Below are 22304 nucleotides of genomic sequence, written 5' to 3' on the forward strand. Positions count from 1 at the left end.
AGCATTGTAAATTCTTTAAAATTCATTAATCAATCAAATAATTCATTTGATAATATTGAAATCGTTTGGAAGAGTTGCTCTTTAAAAAATTAAAAAAATTATATTTTGTTCGTGTTTCCTCTACATTACAAAAGCTATCATCTGGGGGCGCCTGGGTGGCGCAGTCGGTTAAGCGTCCGACTTCAGCCAGGTCATGATCTCGCGGTCCATGAGTTCGAGCCCCGCGTCAGGCTCTGGGCTGATGGCTCAGAGCCTGGAGCCTGTTTCCGATTCTGTGTCTCCCTCTCTCTCTGCCCCTCCCCTGTTCATGCTCTGTCTCTCTCTGTCCCAAAAATAAATAAAAACGTTGAAAAAAAAATTAAAAAAAAAAAAAAAGCTATCATCTGTAAACTGCTGATAGATTAGATGTCTATTGGATAATATCATGTATACTAGTTGCTTTCCTAATGCAAATTGGCTTTGACATCTTTCATTTATTACATCACTCAATTGAAATTCCTTAAAAGCAGGAACTTCATGCTATATGTCCTAATGTATGGTACATTTAAATTTGAGAATGGACATGCAGATTTCAGCACATTCTTAACTTCTTGTGTAGAACATATACACCATTCCATAACAATATGTTCCAATAATAGTACAGTCATGATTTATTAGCATTTTCAAGCTGCACATGCTTTATTTATCTCATCTCATCCTTACTAGATGTTATTTTTTTTCAGTTGAAAAGAAGCAGACATTATGGAACTTTAAGCAGTTTGCCCAGGCTTAGAAACCAATTTCTTCCAATAAAAAAGCCTAAACTTTTTCTTTAACTATGCCTTGACACATTAATGTGTCAACTTAAAACTTAAAACTTGAGGGGCGTGTGAGTGGTTTAGGGTTAAGTGTCTCTTGATTTCAGCTCATGTCATGATCTCATGGTTCGTGAGTTCAAGCCCTGTGTCAGGCTCTGTGCTAATGGTGCAGAGCCTGCTTGGGATCCTCCTTCCTCTCTCTTCCCCTCTCCCCTGCTCGTTCTCTCTCGCTCACAAAATAAATAAATTTCAAGTAAAACAAATGAAAAGCCTTAAAACTTGTGTATCTGTCCTACATATTTTCAAGAATTCCATTAATTAGGAAACCCCAAGTATGTAAGTATATTTGAAAATGTTTATTCAAATATCATTCAAGATTTTTCATTACCAAACAGAAGTGATACATTGGAGTTATATCAAATGTATATTAAATTTATAAGGATTGCAAAGAAGCAGTTATAATTGCATAAAGAAAACCATTACTTCAGATAGTTTACGAAATAATAGAATTTCATATCTATTTGACAGCTAGGAGTATAAAACATGTAAATATACAATATAAATATGCAAATATGTAAGTCTGGTACATATTTCATTTCTGACAAATACAAATTGATGAAGAATAAAATCCTAATTTAATCTTTTCTTCTAGCCAATCAAGTTTCCAATGTTTTATCATTTGCCTCTCACCACCCAGGAAATACATCCAATGCTTCCATTGTGAAGAACTTTTTTTTTTTTTTTAATTTTTTTTTTTCAACGTTTATTTATTTTTCGGACAGAGAGAGACAGAGCATGAATGGGGGAGGGGCAGAGAGAGAGGGAGACACAGAATCGGAAACAGGCTCCAGGCTCTGAGCCATCAGCCCAGAGCCTGATGCGGGGCTCGAACTCACGGACCACGATTTCGTGACCTGGCTGAAGTCGGACGCTTAACCGACTGCGCCACCCAGGCGCCCCTGTGAAGAACTATTAAACAAGTTGAGAAGGATGTTCTTTTGCTCAAGCTTGGTGTCTTTGCTAGAGATGTCTTTCCAGCCTCGTCCACCCAAAAAGCCTTTACATATCTTTTAATAATCAGCTGGTGACTCATAAATTTACATCTCAAGCTCAGAACTTGAGCTCAGCTCCTGTTTCAGATATTATATTGGTCACTAGTCATCTCTACTTGAATTGTTCTGGGTCATCTTCAGTCACCATGAGATACTTTTTTCTATGACCCCATAAGAAGAGTGGATTATTCTTCTTGTACCTCCTTGGTTACTTTGTATAAACTTTTGGGATGATGTCTGTAATGCTTTATTCAAGGTCTCTGCAAATACTTGGCACACAGATCAGCATCCCTTTTCTTTATTTATGGGATCTTATTATAATCACAATAGCTATTATTATTATTATTATTATGAATAATATTCATAATGCCGGACTTATATGAATATGTTAGGCAGCTAATGCCGAGATGGGAAGCAGTTGGTCATAGCAAGCCTATTTGTCATTTCTGTGAATATATATTTTTATATTCATTTTTATAAACATGTTAGTTTCTGATGGCACTTGTAGATAAATTAATAAATCAATAAGTGAATACATTTACAAAGTTATATATATTACTAAACAAATCACACCATTTTCTTAGATAAGGTTTTGGTGGCAAAACAGGGTTACTTTAGGGAACTCAAAGTCGCTTCTGCGTGGAAAAGTTCATATTTGATGACAAGTCAGTCTAACAATTCAGCCCATTTCTTCAGCAGTGAATCAATTAACCAAAGTTTAATGCCAAAAAGTTTCTTCCCTGTGAGTCAAGGGAAAAGATGCACAATAACTACCTATGACAAGTATGTAATATTAATTATATAGTTAATTTATTTTTAATACCATGCCTGTTTAATTAGTAACCAAAGGGTGGTGGCTGTCTTGGACAGCTAGAGCTTGTATATTATGTAGGTGTGAAAGCTTACACTGCAATAGGGGTTATAACCTCATATGCAGTTCAAGATTTATGAACCTTACATGATACTTAAAAAGTCCTCTCAAGCTAAGTTATAATTATTAAGTAGTTAGAATCTTAATTACATGATATATTTCCTCTTTTATAAAGGAAGATGTTATCTAAGAGAATTTTGACTGCTGGAGGCTAATAGGATCAGGCCCTTCATGGAATTTTGTTTTTCTATGAACTACAAACATATATTAAAAAAATCATGTCCTTCAAAGAGGAAAAAAAAATAATTAATCATTAATCAGTGAATTGCTTTGGTTTTCATATCCAGAGAACAATCTTGGTTCTGTCCTGGAAAGTCCTGAGTTCATTTTATTTATTTGTCTAAATGTTTCGAGATGATAGAGTTGGTAACTCCTCTGTCTCTATTATTTCCTGTTTCCTATGTTATGGAGCCTCTATATCATTCTGTAGAGTCAGGTGGAAGAGAAAAAAGAAGCATTGTTAAACTGTCTTTAAAATAGCAAGAGAAAATAACTTCCACCTTATATGTTTAAAAGAGAAATTGGATAATACACTTCAAACACAACTTTCTGCAGCATTTTCGTAATTATGCTCTTAGAATATATGATGTGTTTTTATTTTTATAATTAACAGGAAATACATGTTATACATTAAATGTGACACAAGAGATATGAATTATGCAGTCAACTCGGTATGTGCTGATGAGCACAAAGCCCAAGGCACGTTCCGTCGAGTTTCTATGAAGATCTATAATGAGTTTCAAGTACATCATTTCCTGATGGAGGATAAGAAAACATCCATCAATGCAAATTTTTGCACATTTTTTCAGCTTTTATGAATACTTTACAACTTCTAAAAAGAGTGAATTTCGAAAGTGCAACTTGAGCAAATTCTATGAGTAATTTTATATTCTACTGTTTAGGCTCAGTGGAAGCTTCGAAGGTATGTCTATATATATATATATATATATATATATATATATATATGTATACATATATATATATATGTATACACACATGTATATTTAAACTTATTTTAGAGTGCTATAAAGGAAGGTGGCTAGTATTGCACGGTTTCCTGCTGTACAATTTAATATCTAGTTAGTGTCTCAACCTGTGATATTAATTTATGTGGAAAATAAAAAAGTTGGTACCATGCAGTACAAAGCAAATAAATATTTGCAAATGAAACACTGTTTTAAATGCAAAATTGAGCTTTCATATACATATGCAGAGTGAACATGCATATTTCATGCATTTAATTCTTTTGAAAGAATGGAGATTACTATGAGTACCTTAAGTTCATGTTGGATTGCATTTTTATTTTCTATTAGAACAATATTTAAACATATATTAATGAATGAAAGAAAATGCTTAGGGAGTTAAATTATGTTGAATGTTAAATAAATACTAAAAATTACAGCACCATGAGGTCCTTGAGATATTTTATAGAGTAACATATAGTTATTGTATAAGAAAGTCCGATAAGACAACAGCCTCCTAATTGGTTCCCTTAACACGTCTCTCCCCCCACAGTCCATTTTCCACAATAAAGAGTTATCATCCTGAAAAGCTAATCTGATCACATGGCTTCCCTGTTTAAAGACCTCTGTTGGCTCCCTGGTGCCTAGAGGATGAAGGCTAATCTCCCCAGCCTGGCCCCAGCCTGCTCCTCCAAGCCTTATTTCCTGGCAAACTCCCCCACACACCTTAACCTCTGGTCCCTGAACTGTAGAAGCAGAGGCCTGGGAGGGTCAGGCTGGGGCTGAGGGGGCAGGAAAAGAGCTCCATGGATCACCTGACCTGTGCTTCTCCCCTTGAGGTGACTTGCCACCTCTTTTATACCCAAGACGATAAGCAGGTCTATCATCCACCGCTTTTACATTTACTTTTTTTCATTTCGCCTCTTCACTCTTCTCTAACAGATATTACAAAGCAACAAGCAGTTGAAAATTCTTACTACACAGTGCAAATGTAAAGAGAAAATACACTTTTGCTCTCTTCCCTTGCTATAAATTACCTCCTGGTTATGGAAAGTGACAGTTACAATTCCATATGCTCACAGAGGAAGGACACATCGCCACAAGGAGAATGGCCAGAAAGTCCTGTGACCTGCTGAGTCAGGCTTTTCCAAGGGTTCCCAAGCACAGATCCCTAGTTCTATGTACTGAGTTTGGCATGCATTTACGTCCTCTATAGATGTTTATTAACAAATTGAATTTAATCAGCAGGTACATTTCAGTAGTTAGTAGGTTGAAGGAAATAAAATCATTTCAATGATACTACACATAAATTTACTTTGAATACTCTAAAATATTTCTTTTTCTACCAGTCTGTCAATACCTTTCATGATAAGGAATTGTATTTTTGGTTTAAGTGAGAAAAGGATGCAGATCGAGTGCGTATTGGTAAGAGCTACAAATTATTGAGGCCCCAAATGTATGAGGTGGTTTATCAGCCTTTTCTTTTTCCTGTTTCCACACAACTTTAAGTTGGTATTATGACCCTTGTTTTTACACTGAAAGATGAAGTAACATACCCCAAAGCACTCAGATAACAAGCGAGGAGTTGAGTGCATGTTTATCCGATTCACAGGAAGTGATCTTCCTACTGTGCCGCACAGACTATTTATATAGACCAGAGACTTTAAAAAAAAATTCTTCTCCAGCTCAGGAAGTCATTGATCTGAGATCCCTTACCAAGAATGAATATTTCTCAATTCCCTGAAGTTTAACATTAGGGACCAGTATTTCAATTGTGAAGCAGGCAGGGGGAAATAGATGATCTCCTATGTAATCTGAGCCCAACCTTCTTTAGACCTTTATGGATTCATTTGCATATTCAAAAAGGGAAGTATCCTTAGTATCTTAAAGTATTTTATAATTCTTGTAGTAAGAAGAAGTGTCACAAAAGATATTCAGTATTGAATGATATGCTTGAATAAATACTAGCACAAATCAAATTCCCATTTAAGTTTCATTGTTTATGTAAGGAATATTGTTTCAAAAACTACTAAACCAAAACTATGGTAGAGCATAAAAGAGCTTGTACATCAAGCACTTAGTGGAGAGTTATATTATGCTAACAAGCTGAAGAGCTTGTCAACATCTCCTGGGTTAAGTATGCCTCCTCTTTGATCATCCAAAAAGGTTTCCAACACTGTAGGTGGCCCTAATTAACAGGGAACTGTGATCTTCTTTTACTGCTAGATTTCACAAGTCAGGCAATATACTACATTCTATTAATGCTTACTAATATTGTTCTATTCAAATCCCAATATCTCCCCAGATATACAACTGATTATAAATGTATGTCCTGTTTTAATAGTGTCTTTCAAGAGAAAGTTTGATGCTTCATATCTAAATATCCTCAGGGTTCCTGTAGTCAATTATATTTTCTCATTATGGACTAAGAATGCCTCACACTCAGAATAAGCTCCATATCTGAATAATCCACATCTGAATTCTACCCTTGATTGAATTTACATGATCTTTCCAGGGTTGGAGGAGGGGGGAGATGAGACTGTTTATGTGTGTGTGTGTGTGTGTGTGTGTGTGTGTACACGTATGTTAATGTGATTTCATGTGATGTGATGTGTGTGTGTGTGTGTGTGTGTGTGTGTGTGTGTGTGTGTGGTGGTGGTGGTGGTGGTGGTTTCACCTGCATTTAAATCCTGTTTTAATAGCCACAGGAAAGATGTTGGTTGCTTTAAATATATAAATCTCTTTTAATAGTTCAATCCCATTAAATAGTTATTTTGATGTTCATTTTAGAGATTAAGAGACCCAAACTCATTCTGTGGAAAGGTGGCAGATTGAATATATTCATCTAATTTTATTTCTTTTGAAATTGCAGTGAAAATACAGTACAGAGATTAAAAAAAAAAAAAATATATATATATATATATATATATATATATATATATATATATATATATATATATAACCATAATGAGGATGGAGGAAATGGGAAAAAGTAGAATATGTCAGTGCTGGAAAGCATATGGTGGAGTGATAATTGATTTGACAGACCCAGAAAAGCCAACCCTTGAAATGTGGAAAGCTCAGACCCAATGAGATGTAGAATCTTTGAAAGTTCAGACATGTTCAGAACCAGGAAGCTAGCCTGAACAGAATGAGACCATGCTGACACCTTCATCTTGAACTTTTAGGCTTCAGAACTGTGAGCAATAAACTTCTCTTGTTTATAATCCACCTAGTGTCTGACATTTTGTATAGCAGCCCAAACAAAGACACCAGCAATTTTCCCCCATTTTTTTTATTAGAGTCTCTGTAATTTTTTTTTTGTTTGTGTGTAAAATTTTTAAAAATATTCTGGATATGAGCATTTTAAAAAAGTTATTTGTGTTGTAAATGCCTTCCCCAACTTCATGGTGGGTTTTTACACTCCTAACAGAATAGAATTTTTTTAATGAATGTATTTTCTTTAATTGATGTCATTGATCAAATTTCATTTAACACTGGTATTTTTGTGTTCTATTTAAAAGAAATTTTCCCCCAGTTCAAAATCTTGGAAATACTCCAACTTTCATTTTAAACACTTGTTTTGCTCTTGAAATTTGTCTATAATCATTTGAAATTATGTTTTAAAACATATATGCTTAGCTGTTAAGCTAGCTGTCAAGTTTTGATTGTTCTTCATATGAAATTTAATTGATCCAGAACCATTGACTGAAGACACCAGTCTTTCCACACTGCTCTGCAATGCTAATTTTCTAAGTATCCACTTATATATATATATATGTGTGTGTCGGGGGGGCGGTTTCTGTTCGATTGGCCTGTTGTCTACCCTTGGACCAGTACCACACTGCCTTCACACTACTGCATGATAAGTCTCACTACCTGGTAGGACAAGTTACCTCCTCTTGTGTTCCATTCCTGCCACCTGGGGAAGCTGAGGGTGCTCATTTCACTGCCTGTCCAGTTATGATCTACTCCTCTTCTGAGAACTGGAAGTAGGCCATGACTAACTGGGAAAGGGAAATAACTGCCTCCCACCCACATTCTTGCTTGATGTACAGTACTAGGCCCATGCTACATCTTTGCAAAAGATCCTAAATGTGATGAAGTCCTTTTTTCCCCAGATATTATAGCCTTGCCCAAGATTTCCCCAGGAAGGTTCTTGTAAACTCTTAGCGGAACTGAAGTCAGGGCATGACCTAGAGTCTTTCCGCTTATCCTCTCCTCAGAACCCATAGTCGTATTAATAGTGCTCTTTCCTGGTGTAGCTGGCTTGAGCTTCCTACTCAGTTTTTATAATCATTACCTGGTGAATTTTTTTTTCAACTGTTTGTTTTTCCTGTTCCTTTTCTTCTTACTCTTCCTCGTCCTCCTCCTCGTCCTCCTCCTCCACCTCCACTTCCATCCTCCTCCTCCTCCTCCTCCTCCTCCTCCTCCTCCTCCTCCTCCTTCTGTTATCTGTGTATAGATACTGTTCGTGTTTCATTATTATAATTATGATGATTAATCTTTAAATGAGATGGATTCTTTCTGGACCAGCTCTTTGCAAATTTGTGAACAGTCCAGGGCAGTTTTCTGGGCTATCATTACTCTCCCTGGTTATTATGAAATTTCCTTATGGCACAAGTTCATACCGCTGAATGAGTTCTTTTAAATTTATTTTTCCCTCATTGAAGGAGATCTGCAGTTGCATGGTTGCTCACTATCCAGAGCCCCTCTCCTCATAGTTTACTTCCTGGCAGTTGGTCTTCAGCGGTGACCAAGTGTCTAAACATTCTTTGTTCAACTCCAGATTTTTGCTTTTCCACTTTGCTGGATGTGATTCTAGGAAGTTCCTTCCACCTAAATTTGTCGTTCAAGACAAGGGATTGTTGGATTCACTTTTAAGCCTTGATCACTTGCTTTGGTAACTGTGCTCTGTAGGTTTTCTCCCAAACCTGCAGCCACAGATGTCTCTTCCTGATATTTTCCCACATGTCTGTTAGATCTTTGCTGACTTTCCCCATATGTTGTAGTTTGGGGTTACAGCATCTCATTGTCTCACCAGTGATGGCATTTACATTTCAGGTTCACGTTTTTGTTGTTTTAAGATGATTACTAAGGGAGAGAGGGAGCATAAATGTCTTTTTTTTCTGCTATCTCAAAGATTGAAGCTGATACTTTATTAGAAGATATACTCTGCTTGTCTTGTCCTCTGATTCTCACAAATATGTTGTCTCTGCTCTAGTCCAGCAATGTTCAGTACAGCTTCTACGATGATGGAAATGTTCTCTATATGCGCTGTCCACTATAGATAGCTGACAGTCCCATGTGGCTACTGAACACTTGAAATGTGGCCAGTGTGATGGTAGAATGGAATTTTAAATCTTATTTAAATTAATTTATTTAAAATTAATCAGCTAAACCCTAGTTCTTTAGGTTTCCCTAAATGTGTGTGCTTTTAGAAGGCATGTATCTATCTTAGGTTAATTTTTTCCTTCTACCTGTCATATCTTTTCTCTATAGCAAAGATCATAGAACCCACAACTGCTTGAAAGTAAAAGGAAAAATGCTAGGAAGAAAAGAAGTAGGCCAACATCTCAGAAATCTTATCCTCCATTAACTGGCATCTGAATTTCCTGTTTTGATGAAGCCAAAGGCCAAGAATTAGTTGGAGGCATCCGGCAGCTTATCTGGATCCAGATGTGCAGCACCTTTTAGTCTCAGCTATCACCTTTGATACCTAAGGCAAATGCTAATGCAGCATTCTTTAGAATTTCTAATTAGCTATGAAGAAAAAAAAATTATGGCTGGGCTCCTAGGTCTACAGGGGCACAAAACAAAGAGGAGATAAGATATGGAGGATTAAATGTGTTCTTAGTCCCAGGGAGTGGATGTCCCATAAAACCTCCATGCCTTGGCCACCACTTATATCTCCAGCGTCTTGCAAATTCTCCTTTTGTTCTTTGTGATCTGGACTCCTCTCAGACTCCAAGAATGTGCTGTGTCCCTGCTCACTACAGTACTTGTGCATATCTTGTTCCCTATGTTCAGAAACCCCGCTATCCCTTTGCCATCTTTCACTTTTAACCTCTACTCATTCTTCAAATCAAGAATATTTTCCTCAAGGAAGCCTTCTTTGACTCCTTAATCTAGGTCACTTGCACCTTGATTAGTAAAGTGATTTAGATATCTTCCCCAGAGAGGTCACAGTATTTTAGAATTAGAACCACAGTTGGGAATACATTAGCTCCCACTCTCCATCCCTAACATGCATAGATGTAGAGTGTTTATCTTTTTAAGGTTCTTGAATGAATGGTCTGTTTTCAGAGTGGTCATCCAGAAGCATAGGATGAAACTTCCTATTTGCATCCTGTGCTGTGAACTATTGCCTTGATGCAAAGAAATTATATAGGTCCTCCTCTCAGGTATCAATAAGACATTGAGCCCACCCTCTAGGTGATTTGCAACTGGACCTCCAGGCGTTTTAGTTGTAACTTAAAAAATGGATAACTATTTTCATTCATAGAACTCACAGGGTTTTAAACATAGACATTTTCTAGAAATGCAAGATGGAATCATAACAAATCATGGTAAAATTTTATTGAAGGGGGAAATGTAGTGCTTTTACCTAATGAATAAAATTACTTTCCAGTTTGCTGACCTACAAAGTACATTCATTGCTCTCTACCAATTTAGTGCTTTGCAATTAATGGAGGTAGGGCTGGATAGTGGATGAACTGAAAGAAAGAGAATGAAAAAAAGGAAAAATAAGAGAGAAAGATTGGTTTAGTATAGAGTGAAGGAAATCCCTAAGACTAATTTTCTCAATACAAGAGAGCTTGTAAAAGCAATTTCCCCCTTTCAGAAACTACACTGATTATGCTGAGTCAGGCAAATGCTAGGTTAATATCTAAGCTGTTTTTTCTGTTGTCTGGGAGGCTCATAGAATTATTTATTGACAAAGGGGACTTACTGACCAAATAACATGACTTCTTTGAGTTTTCCAATATATCTGGAGTGAGTTGTTCATTAGCAAGGACTAGTGTGAAAGGCCACTAATTGTTACTTCCTAATTGGAGTTAACTCAGGCTAGATTAGGGGAAAGGAGGATAATGAGAAGTCAGCTGGGATATTAGGCTATTTCTAAATGATGTGAGTCAAATCAGCTTTATGTTTTCCTTATAATAAGACTCAATTTAATTTTAAATTTATAAATGCACTAAAATTTCCTGCACTTTGGTTGTACAATGATTTATATTAACTTACCAGGAACAGATCCACAAAAAGATCCAAATGTCAATAACGTTATCAACCCATAAATGTGGAATTCTCAACTCCTTCACGTAGGTGGTGACCCAGAGGAAAGTAGCACTGGAAGGGGTACCTATTTACAGATGGGAACGTGGTCTGAGAGTCCTTAGAGATGACTAATATAAATCAGTCATGTAATTGTTCCAAAGTAGCCTGAAAATAAAATGAAATTCAGATGAAGTCATTATGCAGGCCTAACAGCCTTCTGAGAGTCAAGGCCTGAGGCTAAGAAAATAAAAATGGACCTTATTTGTATTTAACCAACAAATGAATTAATTAGCTCCTTAAAAAGCTTTAAAAATGTCATATTTAAGTAGTCTTGCTCAGCTAGATTGGAGAGGCTACTTTTTTTTTTTTTTTTTAATTTTTTTTTTCAACATTTATTTATTTTTGGGACAGAGAGAGACAGAGCATGAACGGGGGAGGGGCAGAGAGAGAGGGAGACACAGAATCGGAAACAGGCTCCAGGCTCTGAGCCATCAGCCCAGAGCCCGACGCGGGGCTCGAACTCACGGACCGCGAGATCGTGACCTGGCTGAAGTCGGACGCTTAACCGACTGCGCCACCCAGGCGCCCCTGGAGAGGCTACTTTTGTGAGTCAATCACCATCAATATCCAGTGAAAGAGGTGGTTCGGTATAGTGCACATGGAATTTTTTTCTATTTCTTTCTCTTCACCTGCCTGAGCACTTGCTGTCCTGTGTTCTTCAGTGAAAGATACATAATCATATGGCTAGGTGTGGCTTTTCTTTTTTGGGTGATCAGTGGCCCCTTATTTGATGGCTTTGGCAGAGGAGTGATGGAAAAACCTAACATTGGTGATCTCAAAGAGCTGGGCAAAAGCTCACAAACTCACAGGAGGGATCTCCGAGAGTCTCTTGGTCTGACTCAGAAATATGAACTTGGTCATTTATTGTCGCAGATGCAATGTCATTAACATGTGTCAATAAGATAGCATACCCACAAAATAGGATTTCTTTGTTTTAATTGTGAATTTTGCTACAAGAGCGGAGAATGATACTCCCAAGTAATGTACCTTGAACTAAAGATTTGTTCTTATGTTGAACTAAAATTTACATTAAGTCTAACATACGTAATGAAATTTATAAACACTTTGGTATCACCTTATAAATAAGCATAGATTGAAAGCTATGTGCATCTCACCTTTGAATCTGAGGGTCTGTATGGCTGTGTTCAGATACCCTTGCCTTCTCTCAGGCGCAGAGAAGATAACCTTTTTGCCTGAGAATACAGTGCTAGTAAAGATTCACACCTCTTCTCTTGAGTTTGGAAATACATGTTTGTAATTACAATATAAGATTTTTGCCCTTTGGATGGGACATTGAATGAGAATTTCTATAATTCTTTTAAAATCTAATAATAAAATTGCAATAATTTTATATGAATTTTTATTGTGTAAGTTTCTCTTCAGAAACCACAAAATTCTCCCAGTAACCTGTTTTGTTTCATCCTCACTTCTGACATTATTACCACCCAGGAATACTCAAATGTATTTTATTTTGGTAAAATATTTATATTATTCACAATGGTGGTTACTTTGACCTCAACCACTTTTTTTTTTTTTTACAACTTGAAATGTGAACTCTTTTTTCTTTCAGCATTAAAAATCCATCTTACAAATCTCCTCTTCAGAGTCTCTACCCCAAGTGAGTGTTTTGAGCAGATCTCATGCTCCCCTTTTCTTCTCTCCCACCTCAATCTATAGATTTTTCAGGATGCTGGAGCATTTAAGGTAGAGGAAAAGTGGTGTGGTGAGGTGTGAAGTAGAGAAGTTACCACATAAAGACTCAAAGCAAGGGAAGAAGAAAGATGCCAGGCAGGGATGGAACCAGAGGAGGGGAGAGATAACACGCAACAGGGGAGCTGGAGAATGTGGGGCCTGACAATGGGAGAGGAGTGAGGAGTTCAGGTTTGTTCCAGGAAAGGATTTAGGGAGACTCACTTTGTGGTTCAGCTTATTTGGTTCTCTAGAAGAAGCAAAGTGCACATATTTTGGGTTTTTTTTTTTTGGAGTCAGGAAAGAATGCCTTACTTCTCAGCAGCAGTACTTTCTCCCGCCATCCCCTCCTCATCCCCATCCTAGATCCTTTTAAAAGAAACCAAAGATTTTCATTTCACAAAGGTAAAAGTCCCAAACTCACTGGGAAGAGTTAACATGGGTGGGAAGGTAAATGTAGGCATCAGATCCATTCTGGTTTTGATAGAGGCTAGGATCTCTGGGAACCAAATAGCACAGGTCTCCTGAAGTGAGGGGACTGGAGCAGAAAGGGTAAGACTGGTTATCAAAGACAAAACCCTGATTTTATGATTTGCTTGTGGGTGTGGTGGGGAGAGGCTCAAGTATTTCTTTCGTACCACCACTGATTTATTTTCCTCTAGAAACATGCGAAAAAGAAAAAAGGGAAAAGAAAAAAGAAAAGGAAAGAAAACCTTTTCTGGTCAAATGGTGCACAAACATTCTAGCTATTTGATTGCTGGTTTATAGAATGTAGCTGACAGAATGGCATGAGATTTAGAGTCTGTGTTAACCTGAAACCAAGCATAGATGATCATCCTGGTTTTTGGTGCAGGTTTCTAGCCAGAAACGGCAGGCCTAACAGTGCTGGTACCTAAGGCAGGCAAGAGACAAAGAAGCTACTTCTAACTTTTTGTTAGAACTTGCCTTGTTTGGTTTCTGCTGAAGAATGACATTTTGAGTTTCCTCAGGAAATGTCATACTACTGTGGGTTTTGTTTTGTTTTGTTTTGCAATTGCTTAGGATGTGCGAACATGAGACAGCAGCGGGTCCTTCTGGTTCCTGATTGTAACACATCCTGGGCAACCAGGCAAAGCATTGTGGCTAGTGTGGCATCATGGTCACATCCTTCTTTAAATAGCTTCCGTTCCTGTTTCACGGGATTGGAAACGAACTCAATTTGAATACTTCAGGCACAGCAAGTAGGAAGTGGTAAATTAAGAAAAATAAATCATGATGATAATGAATTTATTCAGCTGTGAGCCTAGCTCTGGAGAGAGTTGTGGGTTATGGAGTGCCTAATACCTGAGACTGTGATTTAATTAAAATGTTTAACTTTTTATTTTGAAATAATTCTAGACTTACAAGAATGTGGTAAAAATGGTGTGAAGAATTCCTGTATGCCCTTTACCTATCTTCTCAAAATTATATAATTCACATTGATTAATTCAATTTAGTCCTCTTCAGATCTTATTTGGATTTGCTGATTGTCTCTGGTCCAGTATCTAGTCCAGGATTGTACCTCACATATAGTTGCTGAATAATGACTTTTAAAGATTGTTGTACCACCTACACTTTAAAAAAAAAATTAGGAACCTTTACTCTAATGATGTCATAATTTCAAGACTAGTTGAGTAAAAATGTCCAAGCCTGTTGATTGTGAATTTGAATAACTGCTCTGATGTACTCATTGTAGGTACAATAGCAAGAAAAAAAGTCAGAATTTCCCCAACCACATTTACTTCTCACCCATTTTAAATGGGAAGTGTTGTTATAGTCTTAGAAGCATTTTGCAAGGCCAGCACTTCCCATGGTCATTGGGGTCAGAAGCCAAATTAGAATTGTCTCCTATTTTTAATCCAATTGACATGAGTTCCAATATTCTTATCTGATTTCTATCTTTAGCCAAAGTTAGCCAAAATTTATGCAAAAAGCTTTTTAATCATTTTTGCTTTGACATACCAACTGTTGAATTCTTACCCTAAAGCAATATACTTGCGATTTTTTGATGCCAATTTTGTCAATATCACTGAATAGTTAATATTTTGAAAAGTAGATGAATGGTTCCAGCCTCAAAGAGCTTACCTCATAGAAAGAGTACATATTTTTCTAAAAATATAAAAAGGTGTGCATATTAGATGTATATATATTTTTATATAAATCATATATGCACATGATTTATCATAAGGAATTGGCTCCCAAGGCTGTGGAGTCCTAAGATGTGCAGCCAGCAAGCTGGAGACCCAGGAGAGATGATGTATAGCTCTAGTCTGGGTCTGAACACTTGAGGACAAGGAGAGCAGAAGATATAAGTTCCAATCCCAAAACTGGCAAGCTTGAGACCTAAGAAGAGCCTAGGTTTCAGAAGTCCCGAAAACCATCATGTCCCAGCTTAAGTAGTCATGGAGGAAGAGTTTCTTCTTTCCCAGTCTTTTGTTGTATTCAGGTGTTCAATAGATTGGTTGAGGCCCATTCATGTTAGGGAGAGCAATCTGCTTCACTCAGTCTACTGATCTAATCCAGTCTACTAATCTTATCCAGAAACACATCTTTACAGAGAGAATAATGTTTGACCAGATGTTGGGCATCCTGTGACCTACTCAAGTTGACACATAAAATTAGCTATCTCAGTGTAGAATTAGTATAGGAATATGGAACAGGGAGGCCATTGTGGGTTGGAATAGTCAACTTGACCTGAGTCTTAAAGTGTGGGCAGTATCAGACAGTGGAAGTGCTTGGAGATAGGAGAAGAGTTTGAGTAAATAGAAGATGTTTAAAAAACAACAAACATAAAAAACATCAGGAAAACAGAAATAAGGCAGCAAGTATCATCTGTTATACAGTGAAATTTTAGAATGATTAACTGAAACATGATGTGAGTTAATGTTAGGGTACCCTGCTAAGCTCTACCCTGAGAAACGAACTAAAAAGACTGAAGATTTTGAAGGTCAGTCTGGTAGGAGTATTAGTATGAATTTGAGTGGACTGAGGAATAGAAACTGGTTAGGAGGCAGCTATAAAAACAATTCAAGCAAGGGGCATCTGGTGGTTCAGTCGGTTAAGTGTCTGACTTCAATTCAGGTAATGATCCCACGGTTTGTGAGTTTGAGCCCTGCATCAGGCTCTGTCCTGACAGTTCAGAGCCTGGAGCTTGCTTTGGATTTTGTGTCTCTCCCTCTCTGCCCCTCTGCTGCTCATGATCTGTCTGTCTGTCTGTCTCTCTCTTAAAAGTAAATAAACATTAAAAAAAAATAATTCAGGTGAGGGATGATAATATCTTAGAAGGGAAGACGGTGACTAAGGAAAAAAAAAAGAAATCTAAGAAAAATTAGCAGCAAATGGAATAAAGAAGAAAAGGGGAAAAAAGGAGCCCCAAATCCTAATTCCCACTATTTACTTATTGTTTACTGTGTACTAGAGGCAGGTGCTAAGACTTTAACCTCAATTACATTGCAATCACCTTTGTCAAGTGTCCCTAGTCTCTACAGAGTAAAACCTAAACTCTTAGTTGCATGGCACACAGCCCTTTGTGTGTAGACTTTGTTTAACTGGTTAAACTCATCTCTGTCCAGTAAGTCAGTAGATTTCAACTTTTGGATTTATTTGTAGTTACATGCACTGGGTAACTTCTCTCAAGATTCTGTTTCTTTGCTATTATGGAAACTTCTGGTTTATTCCCTTGAAAAGTTACTTACCTTTCCAAATTGAGTGTAAATGCTACCTTCTGTGGAATGCCTTTACTTCATCTTCTGGCTGGCTGACATGTTTTGGGGCCCTTACCTGACTCACTGGATCGCTGGATACTTGGAAGAGGGAGGTTGTACTTTTTATATTGTATTCTCAGATTCTAACAATGTCAAGGAAAGTAGAGTTTGTTTAGGTTAACTTTTTCCCTGCCTCATGCTTGCTTGTACAAACAGCGCAGAAGGACAGCAGCCCTCAGGCTCACACCAGTCCTTCCCTCCTCACAGTGGCAGACATAGCACTCTACACTGGAGGCATCATGGGTGCCTTTGGGAGCTGGAGCTGCAGCCTCAGCCTGAGTCTTGTTTTGAGCCTTGGCCTTGGCCTTTGGATGGCAGAACCTGAGACCCTCAGCAGTGTGGAGATGAGCACATTTCCTTAGCTTGGGCTGGGCAATATAGGCAAGTTGATGGAGCTTGTGACTGATGCCTTTGGGGATCTTGGGCTTGCCTTCCTAGGACTTCAGGAGGGCCTTGATAGCCTGGGCATGTGTACTTATGGTCTTGGCTTTGCTGGCCTGTATTTTCTTCAGGTCCTTCTTGTGTTTCTAGACAAAGTGGAAGTTTCTCAGGAACTCAGGGTCCACAACCTTAAAAGACCCGTATCTTTGTGATTGGGTTTTCTTGACCCCATTTCTGTGCCATTTTTGGGACTGGTTATGAGTGATGTGGTTCTTGGATTTGGCCATATTTGCATTGAAGCTCATGGCTCCTGAAGGGACTGGGATCAGAAGAGAAAAAGTAAGTAAATATTGTTGATGAATGAATGAATGATTGAATGAATGATGAGAATATGGTTCAGTATTACACCACTAATGTAAATGATTAGTTAAATGATTTAGCACATTGATTGCTTACCCTCTTTCTCCCATTTGTTTTTTCTAATGTCTAGAAATCATCTTCCCTTTTGCTATCACTCTTCTCTTGTTAATACATGCTATCCAGAATGACTGTATGACCGACTAAAAATAGCTCCCCTGTTGCCGCTTCACTGTCAACCTGGACAAATTCTTCTCTCCTGCTTCCATCTTTTAGTGGGCATTGAAGATTGAGAATTTCTTACCATTTGAAGACTTTTTGCTAGGGAAGAGCTTATTTTAAAATCTCTTAATAATGCATTATAAGGAGATGGCGATTTTGCAGAAATCAGAACAGATTTTCTCCATCCTTTGCATAATAGTTGTCATTTATTGAACTCCTACATGTCAGGTGATTTCATTTTTATTTATTTCACAGATATTTATTGAGCACATACAGATGCCAAATATTGCTTTGAGTGCTAAGTTTTTTTTTTTAGTGCAGTAAAAAATGGACAAAAATGTACACATATCACATATTTTGTAATATGGGTTGGTTTGAGTCATGTAATTGGAATCATGTAATCCTTACAACTGCTCTTCAAGACAGGTTTTATTTTCCCTGTTTTATAAAGAAGATAAAGAAACATTAAGAAGAGAGCTTAAGTCACTCATTCATGATCTCATGGTTAGTGACTTTCAAACTGAGATTTGGGTCTAGGACTATCTTCCTCCATAGCTAATCCATGTGTCTCCTTAGTATGACATTGTGGAGAATCTCAGAACTTATGGTCAGAAGACATGGGGGGAAAATCCCAGTTTAGTAACTCAACTCAGTATGACTTTGGATGTATTTCGCAGACATCTCTGAACCTCAGTTTCCTCAGCTAGGTAGTAATAAGACTCTGACTTGAAGTGTTACTGTGAAGAGGAAATAAAATATCCTAAATGGAAACCCATAGCCCGGTTCCTGGCACAAAATAGACATCCAGCAAATGTTAGTTTCATATGAATTACAAATAAAAAGAATATTGTAGTTATTTCCAGTGTCTGTGTGATGAATCAAATTTCTCAGGTAATCTCTCTCCTCATATTTTATTTTCTGAATAACACCTGGATTTATAAGTTGAATTAATGAAGGAACTCAGTGGGAGGGCAGGGAGATGGTGAAAATATTTGCAGAGATTGATTCAGCTTCCTAGGCAATGAAGCAGTGGTCTTCTAAATGATCTATGTTCTTAAAGTGGCCCTTGGATGGTCCCGAGGCTGCTGGGTGCTAAGTAACCCTCCACCCTGCTCCTTCCTCCACAGAGCTGTCACACCTTCTGGTCCTCTCTTGCTGATTGTCTTCTCTGCCACAGCATCTGCAGTTGAGAACACCCACCACTGATAATTATATAGTGCCTTTGCTGCTGCTACTGCCATGGCCACTATCACTGCAGATCCCTGAAACATTGATGAAAATGCGAAAACATTGTTCTGGGAGTCAGGGTAATTAATGATGTGACTAATGGGAAAGTCACTCAGTGCCTGTAGATTCCTGTTCCTGAAAAATAAGATTAGAGGAGATGATTTCTCAGATTTCTTCCAGTTCTCTAATTCTATGATTGTTCTCTTTCCATATCTTATTCTTGCTTCTTCTGCATTTTGTTCGCTCTCCTACCTGCTTTAAGTTCTGCTGAAAAAAGTGCTTTGCTGAGAATGGCTGTGGGTAACAGCTCATCTTTCTTCCCCCAGAGCAAGTGGACCAATCTGTGTGTCAAAGAACACCCTCCCTTTGCTGGCCAGGCCCTCCAGAATCCATCATTGTTTTTTAACGTGCATCTATTGCTAGGTGTGTGGGGTTTGATTAGCCACAAAGAGGTTCTTTTTTGGGTGTTGAATAATTTTCTCAAGTTTTTTTGAGGCTTAAGGGTTCTATAAGATTACTGTCTAGAAGGATATGGCTTCACTATAATGACAATAATAGACAAAATACCTTTCAAAGCGTTTTTCATGTGTTTCATTCTACTTTACAAAATGAAAAGTTACTTGTAGAAAAAAAAAGATAACATGATACATTCATTCTCTACAGAACTGCAAAGGCATTTATCTCAAGCTTCCACAGAAAAATTTTAAAACTGTTAGTGGGATCCTCTTACTCCCTGAAGTTGTTAACTCAGCCCACAAACTGCACTCAACTGAATTTTTAAAATGCCTGTAAAAGTTTTTTAAAAATTGACCGTATAAGACATTTAAAGTGTGATCTTATTTATGATGTATTATCTATTTTTTCATCACATATTAGCAGAATTTCATTTTTTTTCAGATTAGCATGTTAAATGCATACAAACAGAAATAGGTAATAAAGGCCAGAGTGTCTGTCTTCTGTGGTAAGCATATCAAAGTTGACAAAAGGATCTCGACTGTCAAGGATCATTTAAAACCAATGAATTAAAAATCAGGAGGTCAGGGAGAGCCGTGCAGAGATGATAAGGCTCTGTATTTGTCTTCACAAGGGAAGTATTAAACCAGAGTGATTTTCTTCTTCATTCTCTACTCCCCCCCTCCACCAGGGAGAAATGTGAAACTCAATTTTACCCTTGGTTGAGAAGGTGCTAATTTGTCTGACAAGTTGTTGGAATCTGAGGATGCTCAAGGTATCCTTGATGTCTCAAACCTTCATGCTGAGTGAAGCATGCCTCTAATGTGTCAATGTTTAGGAGGTATTCTATATCTCATTAGGTTAGAACAATATAAACCACATGCATGCAAATGGGGCAGGAACTTGTCCCCTGTCAAAGGGAAAACCTTCAACTTTTTATAATCAAGGCATTTTTTGAATCACCCTCATTCAAGTAAATATGTAATCAGAAATTAAGTATTCTTTTATATCCTAGAGGATTTAAATGAACTTTCTCTCCATTTGCTGCCTGTTTCTTGAGAGGCGTGATCTTCAAATCTTTCCCTTTATTGATTGCAGTATCAGTTAGTATTTATCAAGAAGGCTCCTAAGAGAGATGGCAATGTAAATATGAAAACTTTAATTCCTTTTCTTTTTAATTGTGTATTCATTGATTTTTTTTCATACACTTTGTAAAGCCAAGAATTAGCTATGTGAGTGACCTTTGCATGTTAACTAAATCCTGGTTGGTAAACTGATTCATTATTAAGAGAAAAGTCCTGTTGGTGAAAGAGACTTTTCTTAGCACATAATTCACCCAACGTTGCATGGCTGATGACAATAGCTAACACTCATCTAACTCTTATTATGGGCTAGGCACTTTTCTAAGTGTTTTTACTCATTAACTCAAGGAATCCCCATAATAACCTGTGAGGTGGGTATTATTATTTTAGCTTTACAGAAGTTGAAAAGCAATGGCAAAAATTGCCTAGCTATAACATAATGGAGTCAAATTCAAACTCACACTGTCTGGCTTCAGGGTCCAGCTCCTAACTCCTATGCGATACTGCTTTTTCTCATATGTAGAACTCCATTCAGGAGTGATAAAGTATGCTGGATAAGACTGCCATTTTGCAGTGAAGGGAAAATGCCACTGGAATCAATAAAACCTTCCACAGGATCTGCTTATAGCTGTTTTTCATTTGTTTGTTTATTTATTTATTTATGAGAGGGAGCATGCACATGCGAATGGGAGAGGGATAGAGGGAGAGGGAGAGAGAGAATATTAAGCAGCCTCTATGCCCAGCATGGAGCCTGGTCTTACAACCCACAACAATGAGATCATGACCTGAGCTGAAATCACGAGTCAGGCACTTAACCAGCTGTACCACCAGGCACCCATGTAGCTGTTTTTTTTAAAAGATAATATTTTGAAATAAATTTTAATATTTGCAATAACATTTAACATTTACTTGTTACTTTTTAACCAGCAGTGTATATTATATAAAGATTGAGCTCCTGAACCACTCCTAGCATAAGAGCTATTACTTATTGAGTCTCTACTATGTGTGAGACATTTTACATTCATCTTACCTTCAAAATAATTTATGTGGGTATTATTTTTTATATTTTGCATAGAAGAATATGAAATTTAGGGAGGTTAAGTAATATGCCCAAGGCTCCATGTTATACAAAGTGCTGGCTGTTTCTCAGTATTCACTGTTTACTACTTCATCAGTAATAAACCTTCCTGACTACTAGCTATTATAAGAATACCTGAGGGGCACCTGGGTGGCTCAGTCGGTTAAGCATCCAACTTTGGCTCAGGTCATGATCTTGCGGTTCATGAGTTCAAGCCCTGCATCAGGCACTGTGCTGATAGCTTAGAGCCTGGATCCTGCTTTGGATTCTGAGTCTCCCTCTCTCTTTGCTCCTCCACTACTCATGCTCTGTCTGTCTGTTTCTCTCTCTCTAAAAAACAAATAAACATCACAAAAAGAATGCTTGGAATGAAGACTACTTTTAAGTATTCCTTGCAGCTAGGTGTTCCCATGAGATTAAGTTCTGGCCAATAAGATGTAGGCAAATATGTGTGACTTCTGAAAAGTGTCCTTAAAAGTGAGTGTGTATCTTTAACCTACACTCCTGCCCCCTCTTCTTCTTTCTGATGGCAGGAACATAGATATGATGGATGGTGCTCCAACAGCCGTTTTAGGTTGTGAGGAGCAATCATTGCTCAGAACTGAAAAATCTTGACAGTGTCGATTCTACCTAGGACCACTAGTACATCAGTGTTTCTCAGACTCTCATGTGCATTCAGATCACCTAGAGGTGTTATTAAAATGTAGATTCTGATGCAATAGGTCTGGGGTGAGGTCTCAGAATTTGCATTTCATTTTTTTAAAATTAAGTTTTCATTTTAATTCTGGTATAGTTAGCATACAGTGTTATATTAGTTTGGGTGTACAATATAATGATTCAGCAATTCTGTACATCACTCAGTGCTCATCATGATGTGTATGCCTTAATTGCCATCACCTGTTTAACCCGTCTCCCCCCCCCCCCCCCCCACCTACCCTGTGGTGACCATCAGT

The 22304-nt window shown here is 37.6% G+C and overlaps 1 long non-coding RNA gene and 1 pseudogene across 1 annotated transcript in view; one reads left to right on the forward strand and one right to left on the reverse strand.

Moving 5' to 3' along the window:
- Nucleotides 1–22304, forward strand: part of LOC147572555 (uncharacterized) — a 198112-nt gene that overhangs the window by 46158 nt on the left and 129650 nt on the right. The window lies entirely within an intron of this gene.
- Nucleotides 16686–17219, reverse strand: LOC147572556 (large ribosomal subunit protein eL29-like; annotated as a pseudogene).

The sequence above is a fragment of the Puma concolor genome, chromosome E4, assembly GCF_028749965.1.
Source record: "Puma concolor isolate L17-30 chromosome E4, mPumCon1.1.hap2, whole genome shotgun sequence".
Lineage (NCBI taxonomy): Eukaryota > Metazoa > Chordata > Mammalia > Carnivora > Felidae > Puma > Puma concolor.